Source organism: Petromyzon marinus, chromosome 43 (genome assembly GCF_048934315.1).
Source record: "Petromyzon marinus isolate PM22_M1 ecotype Great Lakes invasive population chromosome 43, UKy_Petmar_22M1.pri1.0, whole genome shotgun sequence".
In the NCBI taxonomy this organism is placed as follows: domain Eukaryota; kingdom Metazoa; phylum Chordata; class Hyperoartia; order Petromyzontiformes; family Petromyzontidae; genus Petromyzon; species Petromyzon marinus.
This window is the reverse complement of record NC_133709.1, coordinates 17,167,445-17,189,310: the sequence shown is the minus strand read 5'-3', so window position 1 is coordinate 17,189,310 and position 21,866 is coordinate 17,167,445. Positions and strand designations below refer to the sequence as shown.

The 21,866-nt window shown below is 44.8% G+C and overlaps 1 protein-coding gene across 1 annotated transcript in view; it reads left to right on the top strand.

The window, feature by feature from the left end:
• Positions 1 to 1,239: 1,239 nt before the first annotated feature.
• The window catches only part of LOC116957802 (uncharacterized), a 61,827-nt gene continuing 41,200 nt past the window's right edge, over positions 1,240 to 21,866 (top strand). Inside the window, exon 1 of the mRNA XM_032980176.2 lies at positions 1,240 to 1,375. The gene's annotated coding sequence lies outside the window, so the exon portion shown is untranslated. The remainder of the gene's footprint in view (positions 1,376 to 21,866) is intronic.

Sequence of the window (21,866 nt, the reverse complement as noted above, 5' to 3'; positions counted from 1 at the left end):
TTTCAGTCGCAGGGAGAGAGCCTACCCCTCTCGCTCTCTACCCCTCTCTCTCTACCCCCTCTCTCTCTACCCCCTCTCTCTCTACCCCCTCTCTCTCTACCCCCTCTCTCTCGCTACCCCCTCTCTCTCGCTACCCCCTCTCTCTCTACCCCCTCTCTCTCTACCCCCTCTCTCTCGCTACCCCCTCTCTCTCTACCCCCTCTCTCTCTACCCCCTCTCTCTCTACCCCCTCTCTCTCGCTACCCCCTCTCTCTCGCTACCCCCTCTCTCTCTACCCCCTCTCTCTCTACCCCCTCTCTCTCTACCCCCTCTCTCTCGCTACCCCCTCTCTCTCTACCCCCTCTCTCTCTACCCCCTCTCTCTACCCCCTCTCTCTCTACCCCCCTCTCTCTACCCCCTCTCTCTCTACCCCCTCTCTCTCTACCCCCTCTCTCTCTACCCCCCCTCTCTACCCCCCTCTCTCTACCCTCTCTCTACCCCCTCCCCTCTCTACCCCCCTCTCTACCCCCCTCTCTCTCTACCCCCTCTCTACCCCCCTCTCTCTCTACCCCCTCTCTCTACCCCCCTCTCTCTACCCTCTCTCTACCCCCCCCTCTCTACCCCCCTCTCTACCCCCTCTCTACCTCCCTCTCTCTCTACCCCCTCTCTCTCTACCCCCCCCCCTCTCTCTCTACCCCTCTCTCTACCTCCTCTCTCTCTCTCTGCCCCCTCTCTGCCCCTCCTTTCTCTCTACCCCCCCTCTCTCTCTACCCCTCTCTCTCTACCCCCCTCTCTACCCCCTCCCTCTCTCTACCTCTCTCTCTCTACCCCCCTCTCTACCCCCCTCTCTCTCTACCCCCTCTCTACCCCCTTCTCTGCCCCTCCTCTCTCTCTACCCCCCTCTCTTCCTACTCCATTTCGCTCTCTTTCGCTCTCTCTCTCATTCACTCTCCCTCGCTCTCTCTCTCATTCACTATCGCTCTCTCTCATTCACTATCGCTCTCTCTCTCATTCACTATCGCTCTCTCTCATTCACTATCACTCTCTCTCATTCACTATCGCTCTCTCTCTCTCATTCACTATCGCTCTCTCTCTCATTCACTATCGCTCTCTCTCTCATTCACTATCGCTCTCTCTTATTCACTATCGCTCTCTCTCTCACCTTCTCCTGCACCCTCTCTCGCTCTCTCTCTCGCCCTCTCCCGCTCTCTCTCGCTCTCTCTCACCCTCTCCTGCACCCTCTCTCACTCTCTCCCGCGCTCTCCCGCTCTCTCCTGCACCCTCTCCCGCTCTCTCCCGCTCTATATAAGCGCCGCGTTTTCACGACATCGCCACTACCGCAGCTCTGCCGCGCACAGCGAGCCGCATTAGGTTCGAATCCCGGCTCCGACTTAAGGTTCGCACGCGTCTTTGGGGGTGGTGTTGTTTCTGATTGTTTCTCGCCTCTGTTTAATGTCCGACGTTTCGAACCGCGCTGATGATCCAGCACTCATTCACTCCGGCCACTCGCTCGCCTCTTTTTCACTCTTGCATCGCTGCTGTGATGTGTTGCACGTGAAACTCACTCGTGTAGTTCTCTAGCTGTGTCGAGGACTCGGTCTCAACCGCCATGTCGCCTCCACCACCACCACCACACTGCAAGTCACAACCACTCACTCACCCACTCACCTACTCACTCACCCACTCACTCACCCACTCACCCACTCACTAACTCACCCACTCACCTACTCACTCACCCACTCACTCACTCACCCACTCACTCACTCACCCACTCACTCACTCACCTACTCACTCACTCACTCACCCACTCACTCACCCACTCACCCACCCACTCACTCACCCACCCACTCACCTACCCACTCACTCACTCATCCACCCACTCACTCACTCACCCACCCACTCACTCACTCACCCACTCACTCAGTTACTCATCCGTTCACCCACTCACTTACTCACCCACTTACTCACTCATTCATCCACTCACTCGCCCACTCACCACACAGCAGGTCACCTCACTTCTGTCGTACCACTCCACATTGCAATCGCCTCTCCCATCCCTACCATCATCACCATCACCACCATCATCACCACCACCATCATCATCACCATCATCACCATGACCATCACCACCATGACCACTACCATCACCACCACCATCATCACTATCATCATCATCACCACCATCATCACCATCATCATCACCATCATTACCACCACCATCATCACCATCATCATCACCACCATGACCACTGCCATCACCACCACCATCATCACTATCACCACCATTATCATCCCCATCACCACCATCATTACCATGACCATCACCACCATCACCAACCACCACCACCATCATCACTATCATCATCCCCATTACCACCATCATCACCATCATCATCACTATCACCACCATCATCACTATGACAATCATCATCCCGATCACCACCATCACCACCACCCCCACCACCATCATCACCACCATCATCACCACCATCACCACCCCCACCACCATCATCACCACCACCATCACCACCATCATCACCACCATCATCATCACTATCACCACCATCATCACTATCACAATCATCATCCCGATCACCACCATCACTACCATCACCACCACCCCCACCACCATCATCACCACCATCATCACCATCACCACCACCCCCACCACCACCATCACCACCACCACCACCACCACCCCCACCACCACCATCACCACCACCATCACCCCCACTACCACCATCACCACCACCACCATCACCACCACCACCACCCCCACCACCACCATCACCACCACCATCACCATCACCCCCACCACCACCACCATCACCACCACCACCACCACCCCCACCACCACCATCACCACCACCATCACCATCACCCCCACCACCACCATCACCACCACCACCACCCCCACCACCACCATCACCATCATCCCCAATCTCTCCTAATAACATCGCTCCAATGGCTAACGCGTGCGCGCCTATCCATCAACCACGGCTTGAAGAGTGCTGCATGTTACTGGTCGTCTCGTGCCTTCTCGCTTTAGCAAAGTGTGTATGGACGCGCAAACGCCGAGGGCTCCAACGAGGTCCGACGTTTCCGCGCCACGAGCCGGGAGCAGGGAAGCTCCTGGCTCGTGGAACGAAACGTCGGGCACCATTTGAACCCCTCGCTTGAAAGTCCGTGGAGGAATCCGGACCGCTGTTCTAGCAGGGTTAGAGAGTTCACTGGTGTAAGTTCTTATCGCGACAACCATCACAACCATCACAACCATGACAACCATGACAACCATCACAACCATCGCAACCATCACAACCATCACAACCATCACAACCATGACAACCATCACAACCATGACAACCATCACAACCATCACAACCACGACAACCATCACAACCATCACAACCATCACAACCATGACAACCATCACAACCACGACAACCATGACAACCATCACAACCATCACAACCATGACAACCATCACAACCATCACAACCACGACAACCATCACAACCATCACAACCATCACAAGCACGACAACCATCACAACCATCACAACCATCGCGACCACCACAACCATCACAACCATCGCAACCATCACAACCATCGCAACCATCACAACCATCACAACCATGACAACCATCACAACCATCACAACCATAGTAACCATCACAACCATCACAACCATGACAACCATCACAACCATCACAACCATGACAACAATGACAACCATTACAACCATCACAACCATCACAACCATCGCAACCATCGCAACCATCACAACCATCGCAACCATCACAACCATGACAACCATCACAACCATCGCAACCATCGCAACCATCACCACCATCACAACCATCGCAACCATCACAACCATCGCAACCATCACAACCATGACAACCATCGCAACCATCACAACCATCGCAACCATCACAACCATGACAACCATCACAACAATCACAACCACCACAACCATCACAACCATGACAACCATAGTAACCATAGTAACCATTACAACCATCGCAACCATCACAACCATCACAACCACGACAACCATCACAACCATCACAACCATGACAACTATCACAACCATCACAACCATAGTAACCATCACAACCATCACAACCATCACAACCATGACAACCATCACAACCATCACAACCATGACAACAATGACAACCATTACAACCATCACAACCATCGCAACCATCGCAACCATCGCAACCATCACAACCATCGCAACCATCACAACCATGACAACCATCACAACCATCACAACCATGACAACCACCACAACCATGGCAACCATCGCAACCACCGCAACCATCACAACCACAACAACCATCACAACCATCACAACCATCACAACCATGACAACCATAGTAACCATAGTAACCATTACAACCATCACAACCATGACAACCATCACAACCATCACAACCATGACAACCATGACAACCATCACAACCATCACAACCATGACAACCATCGCAACCACCGCAACCATCACAACCACAACAACCATCACAACCATCACAACCATCACAACCATGACAACCATAGTAACCATAGTAAACATTACAACCATCACAACCATGACAACCATCACAACCATTACAACCATGACAACCATCACGACCATCACAACCATGACAACCATCGCAACCATCACAACCATCAAAACCATCACAACCATGACAACCATCACAACCATCACAACCATCACAACCATAGTAACCATGACAACCATGACAACCATGACAACCATCACAACCATGACAACCATGACAACCATCACAACCACCACAACCATCACAACCATCACAATCATCGCAACCATGACAACCATCACAATCACCACAACCATCACAACCATGACAACCATCACAACCATCACAACCATGACAACCATGACAACCATGACAACCATCACAACCACCACAACCATCACAACCATCACAACCATCACAACCATGACAACCATCACAACCACCACAACCATCACAACCATAGTAACCATGACAACCATGACAACCATCACAACCATCACAACCATCACAACCATGACAACCATGACAACCATGACAACCATCACAACCATCACAACCACCACTACCACCGCAACCATCACAACCATCACAACCATGACAACCATCACAACCATCACAACCATCACAACCATCGCAACCATCACAACCATCACAACCATGACAACCATCACAACCATCACAACCATCACAACCATGACAACCATCACAACCATCACAACCATGACAACCATCACAACCATCACAACCATCACAACCAACACAACCATCACAATCATCACAACCACCACTACCACCGCAACCATCACAACCATCACAACCATGACAACCATCACAACCATCACAACCACCACTACCACCGCATCCACCGCAACCATGGCAACCATGGCAACCATAGTAACCATGGCAACCATCGCGCTGTGGACGAGCCTGCTGATGAAGCTGCTGCTGATGATGCTGCTGATGATGATGATGCTGCTGATGCTGCTGATGCTGCTCATGCTGCTGATGATGATACTGCTGATGATGATCCTGCTGCTGATGATGATGATGATACTGCTGATGATGATGATGATGCTGCTGATGATGCTGATGATGATGATGCTGCTGATGATGATGATGCTGCTGATGCTGCTGATGCTGCTGATGCTGATGCTGCTGCTGATGATGATGCTGATGCTGCTGATGCTGATGCTGCTGATGCTGCTGCTGCTGCTGATGCTGATGCTGCTGCTGATGATGATGCTGATGCTGCTGATGCTGATGCTGCTGATGCTGCTGCTGCTGCTGATGATGATGCTGATGCTGCTGCTGCTTATGATGATGCTGATGCTGCTGCTGATGATGATGCTGATGCTACTGATGATGATGATGCTGATGCTGCTGATGATGCTGATGCTGCTGATGATGATACTGCTGATGCTGCTGCTGATGATGATGATGATACTGATGATGATGCTGATGCTGCTGATGATGATGCTGCTGATGATGCTGCTGCTGATGATGATGATGCTGCTGATGCTTCTGATGATGATGATGCTGCTGATGCTGCTGATGATGATGATGATGCTGATGATGCTGCTGATGCTGCTGATGCTGCTGCTGATGCTGCTGATGATGCTGCTGCTGATGATGCTGATGCTGCTGCTGCTGATGCTGCTGATGATGCTGATGCTGCTGATGATGATGCTGCTGATGATGCTGATGCTGCTGTTGCTGATGCTGCTGATGATGATGCTGCTGATGCTGCTGATGCTGATGCTGCTGCTGCTGATGCTGCTGATGCTGCTGCTCATGCTGCTGATGCTGCTGCTTATGATGCTGCTGATGCTGCTGATGATGATGCTGATGATGCTGCTGCTGATGCTGCTGCTGCTGATGCTGATGATGGTGCTGCTGATGCTGATGCTGCTGATGCTTCGAATCTCGCGCTAATCGCTCAGCTCACGCGAGCCCTAGCGCCACCGGTGGACCGAGTAATTGGCCTCCCTGCGGAGGGTGGCACGTGACTCGTTAGCGACGTGGAACTCCGCCACGCGCTGCGAGAGGACACGGCGGTTCGGATCAAAAGCCGGCGGACGTCCTGGTTAACACTGTGGCTGTCATTAACCGTAGATCGTTCAATTACGTGCCCACTAACTCGCTCACTAACTCGCTCACTAACTCGCTCACTCACTAACTCACTCACTCGCTCACTCACTAACTCACTAACTCACTCACTAACTTGCTCACTCACTAACTCACTCACTAACTCACTCACTAACTCACTCACTAACTCACTAACTCGCTCACCAACTCACTAACTCACTCACTAACTCACTCACTCACTCGCTCACTCACTCACCAACTCACTCATTAACTCACTCGCCCACTTGCTCGCTCGCTCATTCATTCATCCATTCCCTTTTTAAAACTCACCCGCTAACACACTCACCCACTCACTAAACAAACCCACTCACTCACTAACTCAATCACTAACTCACTAACACACTCACCCACTCACTAAACAAATCCACTCACTCACTAACTCACTCACTAACACACTCACCCACTCACTAAACAAACCCACTCACTCACTAACTCACTAACTCACTCACTAACTTGCTCACTCACTCACTAACTCGCTCACTAACTCACTAACGTTTATATATCTCAACTATCATGTACATGTGTGAACGTTCAGAGAACGTTCAGAGAACGTTTATATATCTCAACTATCATGTATATGTGAACGTTCAGAGAACATTCAGAGAACGTTTATATATCTCAACTATCATGTATATGTGAACGTTCAGAGAACATTCAGAGAACGTTTATATATCTCAACTATCATGTATATGTGAACGTTCAGAGAACATTCAGATAACGTTTATATATTTCGATTTAAAGCTTTCGTGACTGCAGGGATTCATCTTCCTTGTTCTTTCGGTAAGGTCACGTAGAATGGGGATAAAATAATAAAAATAAAAATTCTCACGACGTTTCGGAGGCAACACAAGCTTCCGTCTTCAGGTGGGACAGTCACAGCAAGATCGCTGCATCAAGTGGGGAAGCCTCGAGTTTAAATACAGGTGAAGGGGGTGGGAAGGCTGGGCCAAGTGGGGGACATTGATGGGGTGTGGGGCGAAGTTCATCATTCTTTTGTTCTGTTGATGGTGCGGTACGTCCAGTGGGCCAATGCATGGGGGCAGTGGGAAGATTTTTTGAGTTATACAAAGCGTTACTGTGTACTGCCCTATACTTTAGACTATAAAAAATATTAGACTTGTAATATTACACTATGTCTTATTCTGTCAACCTTAATGTATGGCACACTGCTGTATATTAATTATGCAATTACGATACTATATATATTGCCTTAAGAATTATGTTAAACATCGCGATGCTGTATTATTTATGATTATACTACATGTTATAAACCATATCATTGACTGTGGTGTGAAAGATATCAAGAGGCAGTGCTAGCGAATGGACTGCGGTCTGAAGGGCACCGTAAAATACAATCAATCAAGAACCGAAATGGTTTATCAAATCTTTCCAATGGTTACTAAGCCAGAATCCATCTTCTCGGTTGAAATTGTCTCTGTGTTTGTATATGTGGATGGCCTCATGAACGAATCTCTCATGGTAGCCGCTTGGCTTGAAAAGAACCTCTGTCTTGGAGAAGTCAATGTCATGTGAGCCCACTGAATTATAACAGTGATCTGCCACGGCAGAGGAGTTAGTTCTACCGTGTTTCAAGTCTGCTTTATGTTCGCGGATGCGGTCCGAGATATGTCGTTTGGTTTCTCCAATGTAGCTGCTACCATAGAGGCAACTTAGTTTGTAAACACCCGGGTACTATATATCTGGAACAGCATCTTTTACAGACGGAACCAGATCACGGATTTTATTTGCTGTGTTGAATCGGACCTGGATCTTGTGTTTATTCAGGATTTTGGAAATATTTTTTGTGACCCCAACGTAGGGTAAGGTGATGGTTTTGAAAGGCTCCTCAAGAGGAACCTTCTTCATGGTTGGAGTGATGGCTTTGCGGATTGTGTAGTCGGAGTAACCATTAGCCTTGAGAGCTTGGTGTACGTGCTTGAGTTCACTGCCCCCCACTTGCCCCCCCCTTCGCCTGTATTCAAGCTCGAGGCTTCCCCACTTGATGCAGCGATCTTGCTGTGACTGTTCCACCTGAAGACGGAAGCTTGTGTTGCCTCCGAAACGTCGTGAGAATTTTTATTTTTATTATTTTATCACCATTCTACGTGACCTTACCGAAAGAACCAATAAAACGTTTAGATATCTCAACCATCATATATATGAACGTTCAAAGTTCAGAGAACATTTATATATCTAAAACTATCATATATATGAACGTTCAGAGAACGTTCAGAGATCGTTAGGGTTAGGGTTCAGAGAACGTTCATATATCTCAACTATCATATATATAAAAATGAGCGTTCAGATAACGTTCATATATCTCAACTATCATATATATGAACGTTCAGAGAACGTTCATATATCTCACCTGTCATATATATGTTCAGAGAACGTTCATATATCTCAACTATATATATCAACGTTCAGAGAACGTTCATATATCTCAACTATATATATGAACGTTCAGAGAAGGTTCAGCGGCACGTCTGAGACCTCCTGACGACTACAGCCCAACTGTGCCCAGTGCCCTGGGCGGGTCGAGACTCAGCGTGCAGTGGCAGCCAAAAGGCGCCCGGGGAGGTGAAGGCGACCCTAGAGGGACGTGCCCTGGCCGGGATGGAGCGACGGAAAAGTACAGAGGGATGTTGACTACCTCGCCCAGTGTGCAGGAGGTCGTGGGTCTTGATCCCGACCCTGACGATGCCTGCTGCTGCTGCTGTAGATTTAGAGTCTGCGGTGTCTCTCTCTCATCATCATCACGGTGGCTATGAGATGTTGACTACCTCGCCCGGTGTGCGGGAGGTCGTGGGTCTTGATCCCGACCCTGACGATGCCTGCTGCTGCTGTAGATTTGGAGTCTGCGGTGTCTCTCTCTCATCATCATCACGGTGGCTATCAGATGTTGACTACCTCGCCCGGTGTGCAGGAGGTCGTGGGTCTTGATCCCGACCCTGACGATGCCTGCTGCTGCCGCTGTAGATTTGGAGTCTGCGGTGTCTCTCTCTCATCATCATCACGGTGGCTATGAGATGTTGACTACCTCGCCCGGTGTGCAGGAGGTCGTGGGTTTTGGTCCCGACCCTGACGATGCCTGCTGCTGCTGCTGTAGATTTGGAGTCTGCGGTGTCTCTCTCTCATCATCATCACGGTGGCTATGATATGTTGACTACCTCGCCCGGTGTGCAGGAGGTCGTGGGTCTTGATCCCGACCTTGACGATGCCTGCTGCTGCTGCTGCTATAGATTTGGAGTCTGCGTGTCTCTCTCTGTCTCTCTCCCCGTGGTCGCGAGGATTTGTCTCCGGCTCCTCCGGTTTCCACCTATATATCTAGACTCAACATCACGCGTCTCGAGGAATTGTCCGTGATACATTTCCACGCGACGACGATGACAATGATGATGACGATGATGATAATGATGATGATGACGATGATGATGATGACGATGATGATGACGATAATGATGATTATGACGATAATGATGACGATGATGACGATGATGATGACGATGATGATGACGATGATGATGGCGATGATGACGATGAGTGACTTCGTCGGGCTATCATTTGTGTTGGCCGGGGTCGCTTCTGAGAAAGCGCTACGTAGCAGCTCACTGGGGCCAATCACCTCCTGGTAAAATAAAACATTTCAGTTTCTACTTCGTTGGGTTCCTGAAGAACACCGACTTATTGAATAATCGCGTTGTGATCAATTAATATAAAACATTGGGGGTAACCCCGTGAGATGCGTAACGCAGGCCGAGCAAAGACCGAGACGCGTGGGTAGCATCTAGAAGCAGCATCCAGCAGCATCCCAATGCCTTGTGTGGCGATGATGATGATGATGCTGCTACACCGAGGCAGCAGCCGCTACAACTGCGGGCAATGTAGTTCCGTTTGCTCGATTCGCGTTAAAGAAAAAAGCGTCCCCTTAAATACATTCATCATCATGGGACCACATTGGCCAGTACCCAAATATGAGAATAGGTTTTTGGAGAACAGGTTTTCCCCTTTTTTCAGGCAACAAAACAGCTGTGTTGAGATATTAAAACACCAAAGTGAAACATCATCGTCACCATCGTCACCATGGTCGCGTTAAATCTCCAAGTCGAGTTGAGATGAGAAGAAGGCGCGGAGTGATGAGGACACTGGGCAGTTGAACCCCTCGCAACGACCACCCCTGCTCACGACTAGCACGACAGGCCTCCATCGAGCCCAATGTGTAGCGTATAGCGTAGTGTATAGCGTAGTATATAGTGTAGTGTATAGCGTAGTAGTGTAGTGTATAGTGTAGTATAGTGTATAGTGTAGTGTATAGCGTAGTAGTGTAGTGTATAGTGTAGTATATAGTGTAGTATATAGTGTAGCGTATAGCGTAGTGTATAGTGTAGTGTATAGAAGTGTATGGTATAGTAGTGTAGTGTATAGTGTAGTGTATAGTGTCGTGTACAATAGTGTATAGTGTAGTGCATAGTAGTGTATAGTGTAGTATATAGTGTAGTGTATAGTGTAGTGTAAAGTGTAGTATATAGTGTAGTGTATAGCGTAGTGTATAGTGTATAGCGTAGTGTATAGTGTAGTATATAGTGTAGTGTATAGCGTAGTGTATAGTGTAGTATATAGTGTAGTGTATAATGTAGTGTATAGTGTAGTGTATAATGTAGTGTATAGTGTATAGTAGTGTAGTGTATAGTGTAGTGTGTAGTGTATAGTGTCGTCTATAGTGTTGTGTATAGTGTAGTGTATAGTGTAGTGTATAGTGTAGTGTATAGTAGTGTAGTGTATAGTATTGTGTAGTGTATAGTGTAGTCTATAGTGTTGTGTATAGTGTAGTGTATAGCGCAGTGTATAGTGTAGTATATAGTGTAGTGTAGAGCGTAGTGTAAAGTGTAGTATATAGTGTAGTGTATAGCGTAGTGTAAAGTGTAGTATATAGTGTAATGTATAGCGTAGTAGTGTAGTGTATAGTGTAGTATATAGTGTAGTGTATACCGTAGTAGTATAGTGTAGTGTACAGCAGTGTATAGTGTAGTATATAGTGTAGAGTATAGCGTAGTGTATAGTGTAGTGTATAGTAGTGTATAGTGTAGTGTATAGTGTAGTGTATAGCGTAGTGTATAGTGTAGTGTATAGCGTAGTATATAGTGTAGTGTATAGTGTAGTGTATAGTAGTGTATAGTATAGTAGTGTAGTGTGTCGCGTAGTGTATAGTGTAGTATATAGGGTAGTGTATAGCGTAGTGTAAAGTGTAGTATATAGTGTAATGTATAGCGTAGTAGTGTAGTGTATAGTGTATTATATAGTGTAGTGGATAGCGTAGTAGTATAGTGTAGTGTATAGTGTATAGTGTAGTGTATAGTGTAGTGCATAGTGTATGGTATAGTAGTGTATGGTATAGTAGTGTAGTGTATAGTGTAGTGTATATTGTAGGGTATAGTAGTGTATGGTATAGTAGTGTAGTGTATAGTGTAGTGTACAGTAGTGTATAGTAGTGTAGTGTATAGTGTAGTGTATAGTAGTGTATAGTGTAGTTTGTAGTGTATTTTATAGTAGTGTAGTGTATAGTGTAGTATATTGTAGTGTAATGTATAGTAGTGTAGTGTATAGTGTAGTTTAGTGTATAGTTGTGTAGTGTATAGTGTAATATATAGTAGTGTATGGTATAGTAGTGTAGTGTATATGTAGTGTATAGTGTAGTGTATAGTAGTGTAGTGTATTGTAGTGCAGTGTGTAGTGTACAGTGTAGTGTATAGTAGTGTATAGTGTAGTGTGTAGTGTAGTTTATAGTACTGTAGTGTATAGTGTAGTATATTGTAGTGTAATGTATAGTAGTGTAGTGTATAGTGGTGTAGTGTATAGTGTAGTGTATAGTAGTATAATGTATAGTAGTGTCGTGAATAGTGTAGTGTATAGTAGTTTAATGTATAGTAGTAGTGTAGTGTATAGTGGTGTAGTGTATAGTAGTATAGTGTATAGTAGTGTAGTGTATAGTGGTGTAGTGTAGTTTATAGTAGTATGGTGTATAATAGTGTAGTGTATAGTAGTGTAGTGTATAGTAGTGTAGTGTATGGTGTAGTGTATAGTAGTGGAGTGTATAGTAGTGTAGTGTATAGTGTAGTGTATAGTAGTGTAGTGGATAGTGTAGTGGATAGTGTAGTGTATAGTAGTATATAGTGTAGTGTATAGTAGTGGAGTGTACAGTAGTGTATAGTAGTGTAGTGTATAGTGTAGTGTATAGTGTAGTGTATAGTGTAGTGTAGAGTGTAGTGTATAGTAGTGTGTAGTGTATAGTATAGTCTATAGTGTAGTCTATAGTGTTGTGTATAGTGTAGTGTATAGTGTAATGTATACTAGTGTATAGTGTAGTGTATAGTGTAGTGTATAGTAGTGTATAGTGTAGTGTATAGTAGTGTAGTGTATAGTAGTGTAGTGTATAGTAGTGTAGTGTATAGTAGTGTAGTGTATAGTGTAGTGTATAGTAGTGTAGTGTATAGTAGTGTATAGTGTAGTGTATAGTGTAGTGTATAGTAGTGGAGTGTACAGTAGTGTATAGTAGTGTAGTGCATAGTGTAGTGTATAGTGTAGTGTATAGCAGTGTAGTGTATAGTGTAGTGTATAGTAGTGTGTAGTGTAGTCTATAGTGTAGTCTATAGTGTTGTGTATAGTGTAGTGTATAGTGTAGTGTATACTAGTGTATAGTGTCGTGCATAGTATTGTATAGTGTAGTGTATAGTAGTGTATAGTGTAGTGTATAGTAGTGTATAGTAGCGTAGTGTATAGTGTAGTGTATAGCAGTGTAGTGTACAGTGTAGTGTATAGTAGTGTAGTGTATAGTGTAGTGTATAGTAGTCTAGTGTATAGTGTATAATAGTGTAGTGTATAGTAGTGTAGTGTATAGTGTAGTGTATTGTAGTCTAGTGTATAGTGTATAATAGGTAGTGTATAGTAGTGTAGTGTGTAATGTATAGCAGTGTAGTGTATAGTGTAGTGTATAGTAGTGTAGTGTATAGTGTATAATAGTGTAGTGTATAGTAGTGTAGTGTATAGTGTAGTGAATAGCAGTCGAGTGTATAGTGTATAATAGTATAGTGTATAGTAGTCTAGTGTATAATAGTGCAGTGTATAGTATTGTAGTGTATAGTGTAGTGTATTGTAGTCTAGTGTATAGTGTATAATAGTGTAGTGTATAGTAGCGTAGTGTATAGTGTAGTGAATAGCAGTCGATTGTATAGTGTATAATAGTATAGTGTATAGTAGTCTAGTGTATAATAGTGTAGTGTATAGTAGTGTAGTGTATAGTGTAGTATATAGTAGTCTAGTGTATAGTGTATAATAGTGTAGTGTATAGTAGCGTAGTGTATAGTGTAGTGAATAGCAGTCGAGTGTATAGTGTATAATAGTGTAGTGTATAGTATTGTAGTGTATAGTAGTGTAGTGTATAGTAGTATAGTGTATAATAGTGTAGTGTATAGTGTAGTGTTATGTAGTGTAGTGTGTTTTGTATAATAATATAGTGTATAGTAGTGTATAATGTTGTAGTGTATAGTAGTGTAGTGTATAGTGTAGTGTAGTGCCTCCATAGAGCCAAATATGTTCGCTTACCGACCATTCCCCTGTTAACGACGGGCTGTTATAGGTACAGTAAATATTAATTCATGCATTGATAAACCGTGTTTCTTTTAATATTATGTATTTATAATGGTGTTAGTATGTTTATGCATTAATATGCATTGTTGAATATCATAAAGTCCGTTTTTTGGGTGAGAAAGGGGTAATTTTCGATGCTCTCAGAACGATTTAAGCTTTCAACGTGCATTTCCTATTCTCACTTAACGACCAAATCGCTTAGCGCTCGGTCTCGTGGAACCAATCGCCGTCGTTAGGACGATGAGGATCCAATATTCTCAGGTTCACATCAGCCGCATTACATCCAATTTGCCTTCGTGTTATAGAGAGAAAGACAGAGAGCAAACTCCTTCCCCAAACACGGTCATCAGCCGCATTATATCCAATTCGCGTTGGCAAATTTTAACACCAAGCTACACAGAGAGACCGAGAGGAACACGCGCGGGTGAGAGAACGACACGCGGGGGAGGTCACAGACATCGGTTTGACCGGGGAACCTTCCGTCGCCGGAGATGGAGCCACGTTGTTGGCCCTCGCCCCGGATCCGGCTGCAGCGTTGAAACGGCGCGTGATCGTGCGAGGCGGAAGTTGGAAAACGGAGACATTCATCCAGCAGTGGATAGATGATTGTTCGTTGAACCTCTTTCGCGCCAATCAGACGCAGCCAACCGTGCTTATTGAAGGTGCAGTGTTGAGTCTATGGGCAGTGTTGAGTCTAAGGGTAGTGTTAGTCTATGGGCAGTGTTAGTCTATGGGCAGTGTTGAGTCTATGGGTAGTGTTAGTCTATGGGTAGTGTTGAGTCTATGGGTAGCGTTAGTCTAAGGGTAGTGTTAGTCTATTGGCAGTGTTAGTCTATGGGTAGTGTTGGTCTAAGTGTAGTATTAATCGATGGGCAGTGTTAGTCTATGGGCAGTGTTGGTCTATGGGCAGTGTTGAGTCTAAGGGCAGTGTTGAGTCTAAGGGTAGTGTTAGTCTAAGGGCAGTGTTGAGTCTATGGTGCAGTGTTGAGTCTATGGGCAGTGTTGAGTCTATGGACAGTGTTGAGTCTATGGGCAGTGTTGAGTCTAAGGGTAGTGTTAGTCTATGGGCAGTATTGATGCAGCGATCTTGCTGTGATTGTTCCACCTGAAGAAGGAAGCTTGTCTTCTTTGGTTCTTTCGGTAAAGTCACGTAGAATGAGAATAAAATAATAAATTGATAAAATAAAATAACACAATAATATTCTCACGACGTTTCGGCCACAACACAAGCGGCCTTCATCAGGTGAAGGGACGAGACTGTCTGGTAGGACAGCGCTGGAGTGAAAGAGCCACGTTCAGATCACGGCCTTTAAGCTGTGTGAGAGGAACAAAGCGCCTTGACAAAGGAATTAGCATATAATTTAGCATTGAAATGGCTGAATGATTAGCTTGTGACTGGTCACAGAAATAGTTATGTTAAAAGTTAAAGCATACACATCCGCAGAGGCACCCCTTGACAATGGAATTTAGCATTGAAATAGCTAAGTTAAAGCATACACATCCGCAGAGACACCCCTTGACAATGGAATTAGCATAGAATTTAGCATTGAAATAGCTGAGTGATTAGCTTGTAACTGCTCACAGAAATAGCTACGTTAAAGTCAGACCATACACATTCACCGAGGCACTTAGTACAAATCAAACAGGAGAATTTAGCATTGAAATAACTAGGCGAATTTAGCATTGAAATAACTGAGTGATTAGCTAGTGACTGGTCACAGAAATAACTTTGTTGAAGTCAAGGCCTACACATCTGAGCTATTCACAGTACTATATAGTGAACCAATAAAAACTAAAATATAAATTACCTTCATGTTATCAATAAACTCTATATTCTCCAATCAGCTAAGCTACCAACAATAAGTCGTTATATACCACAATGCTATATGGCGAAAAAATGGGTGGATTCTTACCCTCAACTTCAGCACCACGGATAGCTACGGGCCTCGTTCAGACGGACGAGTTCGTCCATGGTCGGAACAGAGGAGGGGGAGAGAGACAGCTGCGAGGCCCTAGTATACTCCATGTTGCAAAACCATACCATTAACCGTGGTGTGAGAGGTATTAAGAGGCAATGCTGGCGAAAGAGCTGCGGTTTGAAGGTCATCGTAAAAATACTGCATACTGATGTACCCCCCCTGGTGAGACATTGCTTAACCAACACATACTTCACCTGGAATGGAACTTTCTACAAACAAAATGAGGGCACCCCAATGGGCTCCCCCCTATCTCTGGTTGTAGCCAACGTATTCATGGAAAAATTTGAAACTGACGCCATCCAGACTGCCACTCTACGCCCGACCTTATGGAAGAGGTACGTTGATGACACCTTTGTCATCTGGCCACATGGCCAGCCTGCTCTAGACCAATTCCGCGACCACATCAATTCCATACACCCAGCCATCAGATTTACCATGGAGGTCGAAAAAGATGGCAAACTACCCTTTTTGGATGTCTTAATTAAAAGGAGACATGATGGTTCAATGAGCCACTCTGTCTACAGGAAAGCTACCCATACAGATGCTTACTTGAAACCGGATTCCCACCACCATCCATCCCAGAAGAACTCCCTCATCAAGACTCTATACCATAGAGCCCAATGCATTTCCGACCAGGAACACATTACCAGTGAACTCAAGCACGTACACCAGGCTCTCAGGGCTAATGGCTACTCCGACTACACAATCCGCAAAGCCATCACTCCAGTCACGAAGAAGGATCCTCTTGTGGAGCCACTCAAAACCATCACCTTACCCTACATTGCAGGGGTCACTAAAAAGATCTCCAAAATCCTGAATAAACACAAGATCCAGGTCCGATTCAACAAAGTACATAAAATCCGTGATTTAGTTCCATCTGTAAAAGATGCTGTTCCAGACATACAGTACCCGGGCGTTTACAAACTAAAGTGCCTCTGTGGTAGTAGCTACATTGGAGAAACCAAAAGACATATCTCGGACCGCATCCGCGAACATAAAGCAGACTTGAAACACGGTAGGACGAACTCCTCTGCCGTGGCAGATCACTGTTATAATTCAGTGGGCTCACATGACATTGACTTCTCCAAGACGGAGGTTCTTTGCAAACCAACCGGCTACCATGAGAGATTCGTTCATGAGGCCATTCACATATACAAGCACAGAGACAATTTCAACCGAGAAGATGGATTCTGGCTTAGAAACCACTGGAAAGATGTTTTAAATCATTTCTGTTCTTAATTAATTGTATTTTTACGATGACCTTCAGACCGCAGCTCTTTCGCCAGCATTGCCTCTTAATACCTCTCACACCACGGTTAATGGTATGGTTTGACAACATGGAGTATACTAGGGCCTCGCAGCTGTCTCTCTCCCCCTCCTCTGTTCCGACCATGGACGAACTCGTTCGTCTGAACGAGGCCCGTAGCTATCCGTGGTGCTGAAGTTGAGGGTAAGAATCCACCCATTTTTTCGCCATATAGCATTGTGATATATAACGACTTATTGTTGGTAGCTTAGCTGATTGGAGAATATAGAGTTTATTGATAACATGAAGGTAATTTATATTTTAGTTTTTATTGGTTCACTATATAGTACTGTGAATAGCTCAGATGTGTAGGCCTTGACTTCAACAAAGTCATTTCTGTGACAAGTCACTAGCTAATCACTCAGTTATTTCAATGCTAAATTCGCCTAGTTATTTCAATGCTAAATTCTCCTGTTTGATTTGTACTAAGTGCCTCGGTGAATGTGTATGGTCTGACTTTAACGTAGCTATTTCTGTGAGCAGTTACAAGCTAATCACTCAGCTATTTCAATGCTAAATTCTATGCTAATTCCATTGTCAAGGGGTGTCTCTGCGGATGTGTATGCTTTAACTTAGCTATTTCAATGCTAAATTCCATTGTCAAGGGGTGCCTCTGCGGATGTGTATGCTTTAACTTTTAACATAACTATTTCTGTGACCAGTCACAAGCTAATCATTCAGCCATTTCAATGCTAAATTATATGCTAATTCCTTTGTCAAGGCGCTTTGTTCCTCTCACACAGCTTAAAGAGCCACGTTCTAACCCTAACCCTAGGGTTAGAACGTGGCTCTTTCACTCCAGCGCTGTCCTACCAGACAGTCTCGTCCCTTCACCTGATGAAGGCCGCTTGTGTTGTGGCCGAAACGTCGTGAGAATATTATTGTGTTATTTTATTTTATCAATTTATTATTTTATTCTCATTCTACGTGACTTTACCGAAAGAACCAAAGAAGATGAATCATTGCAGTCACGAAAGCTTTAAATCGAAAAGGAAGCTTGTGTTGCCTCCGAAACGTCGTGATTTTATTGTTTTCTTTTATTTTTATTTTACCTACGTGACTTTACCGAAAAAACCAAAGAGTATGTCTAAGGGTAGTGTTAGTTTAAGGGTAGTGTTAGTTTAAGGGTAGTGTTAATCTATGGGCAGTGTTAGTCTAAGTGTAGTGTTGGTCCAAGTGTAGTGTTAGTCAATGGGTAGTGTTGGTCTATGGGTAGTGTTGAGTCTATGGCAGTGTTGGTCTATGGGAAGTGTTGAGTCTATGGCAGTGTTGAGTCTATGGGCAGTGTTAGTCTATGGGTAGTGTTAGTCTATGGGCAGTGTTAATCTAAGGGTAGTGTTAGTCTATGGGTAGTGTTAGTCTAAGGGTAGAGTTGAGTCTATGGGTAGTGTTAGTCTATGGGCAGTGTTGAGTCTATGGTTAGTGTCAGTCTATGGGTAGTGTTGGTCTAAATGTAGTGTTAGTCTATGGGCAGTGTTAGTCTAAGGGTAGTGTTAGTTTATGGGTAGTTTTGGTCTAAGTGTGGTGTTGGTCTAAGTGTAGTGTTAGTCTAAGGGCAGTGTTAGTCTAAGGGTAGTGTTGAGTCTAAGGGTAGTGTTAGTCTATGGGTAGTGTTAGTCTATGAGCAGTGTTAGTCTAATGGTAGTGTAAGTCTATGGGCAGTGTTAGGCTAAGGGTAGTGTTAGTTTAAGGGTAGTGTTAGTCTATGGGTAGTGTTAGTCTAAGGGTAGTGTTAGTCTATGGGTAGTGTTAGTCTATGGGCAGTGTTGGTCTAATTGTAGTGTAAGTCTATGGGCAGTGTTAGGCTAAGGGTAGTGTTAGTTTAAGGGCAGTGTTAGTCTATGGGTAGTGTTAGTATATGGGTAGTGTCAATCTATGGGTAGTGTCAGTCTAAGGGTAGTGTTAGTCTATGGGTAGTGTCAGTCTATGGGTACTATCAGTCTAAGGGTAGTGTTAGTCTATGGGTAGTGTTAGTGTATGGGTAATGTTAGTCTAAGGGTAGTGTAGTCTATGGGCAGTGTTAGTCTATGGGTAGTGTTAGTGTATGGGTAGTGTCAGTCTAAGGGAAGTGTTAGTTTATGGGCAGTGTTAGTCTATGGGCAGTGTTAGTCTAAGTGTAGTGTTAGTCTATGGGCAGTGTTAGTCTATGGGTAGTGTTGGTATTTGTGTAGTATTAGTCGATGGGCAGTGTTAGTCTAAGGGTACTGTTAGTCTATGGGCAGTGTTAGTCTAAGGGTAGTTTTGGTCTAAGTGTAGTGTTAGTCAATGGGTAGTGTTGGTCTATGGGTAGTGTTGGTCTATGGGCAGTGTTAGTCTAAGGGTAGTGTTAATCTAAGTGTAGTAGTGTAGTATTAGTCTAAGGGTAGTGTTAGTCTAAGGGTAGTGTTAGTCTATGGGTAGTGTTAGTCTAAGGGTAGTGTTAGTCTATGGGTAATGTTAGTCTAAGGGTAGTGTTAGTCTAAGGGTAGTGTTAGTCTATGTGTAGTGTTAGTCTAAGTGTAGTGTTCGTCTATAGGCAGTGTTAGTCTAAGGGTAGTGTTAGTCTAAGGCAGTGGTTCTTAACCTTGTTGGAGGTACCGAACCCCACCAGTTTCATATGTGCATTCACCGAACCCCTCTTTAGTGAAAAATAAAATGTGATTTTTTTCAAATTCAAGACATAGATATGTTTTTTACTGGTACACAAAATGAGCCGTGCATGAACATTACCTTGTTCAAAGAATAAAACCAACACAATGCATAAACTCACAACAAATTACATACCTGGAAATCAATGTGACTTCTGCTGTTGCCTTTGAGAGATCAGTTCAGATATGCGTGGCTTCACCTTGGCAAGTGCCACTCTCATGTCATTTTCACAGCAAAGTCTGTTCCTTTTCTTCGTTTTTATGTCCAGCATCCTCGAAAAGGATTGCTCACAAAGATATGTTGTAACAAATGGTATAAAAAAATCCAGGGCTTTCTTAGCAATAACTGGATACTTGTTCATTTGTCGACACCAAAACGTTGAGAGCGTTGTTGTTCTGAAGAGTTGCTGTTGAACCTGGCTCTGCTGAATTTCAATGATTTCGTCGAGGAATTCATCATTGACATCTGCTGTTTCAACAGCAAACGTGAACGGCTGTCTCACCCATGCTGGATATGACTCTCTTGTAGGGAAATATCCGTCGAGAGACTTTGCAAGCTCATCTAAGTGCGTGGCAATTGTTTGCTTCAGTTCCGTGGATACAGAAATATCTCCGATTCCAGACACATCTTCGATCTTACTTGCACAGTCGTCCAGAAGCGGGAAGTTTGCGAAGTTATTGTTCTCTGTTCGTCGTTTCCATAACGGTAGCTTTTTTTGAAAAGCCTTCAGGTGTTCTTCCGCTTCCATGATATTGACTCCACCACCCTGCATCTGCTGATTGAGATGATTGAGAGCTGCGAATATATCAGCCATGTACGCTAAAATGAGAATGAACTCAGGATTTTTGAAGCAATCTGCATGGCAGTGTTGGTGCTCTTGCAAAAACAGGGCTAATTCCACACGCATGGCAAAAACACGATTCAGCACCTGTCCCCGGGATAACCACCGAATATTAGAATGGAGCAGAAGTACCTCAAATTCAGAGCCCATTTCTTTACACAGCTCACTGAAGATGCGGTGCCTCAGAGCACTTTTTCGCACATAGTTCACACATTCCACCACAGTTTTTAATACTTCTGCCATTTTTGGTGGTAAGGTTTTTGTTGCCAACGCATGCTTGTGCAGAATACAATGCGTCACAATGATGTGTGGTGCATCGGCCTTTACTAGCGCACCAAAACCAGACTTTCTTCCCAGCATGACTGGAGCTCCGTCCGTACAAACTGCAGAAACCATATCCCATGAAAGATTGTTGTCTCTGAAGAAGTCATCCACAAGCTTCTTCACATCGGCTGCCTTCGTTGTTGTTGTTGTAAGAGGCTTACAAAATAAAAACTCTTCTTTTATCATGTCGTCTTTCACATAGCGTACAAAAACAGCAAGCTGGCTTAGATCAGAAACGTCTGTGGTTTCGTCGAGTTGAAGGCTGAATTTTGCCGGGCTTGAAATCAGATCCGCGACTACTTGAGCCAAGATGTCTTTACTCATGTCTTCTATTCTGTCACTGACGGTGTCATTTGAAAGGGGAATTTGGGATAATTTACCTTCGGCCGCTGTTCCGAGTATCAGATTCGCCATCTTTAATGCAGCTGGTTTCACAAGTGTTTCACCAATGGTGTGTGGCTTGCCCT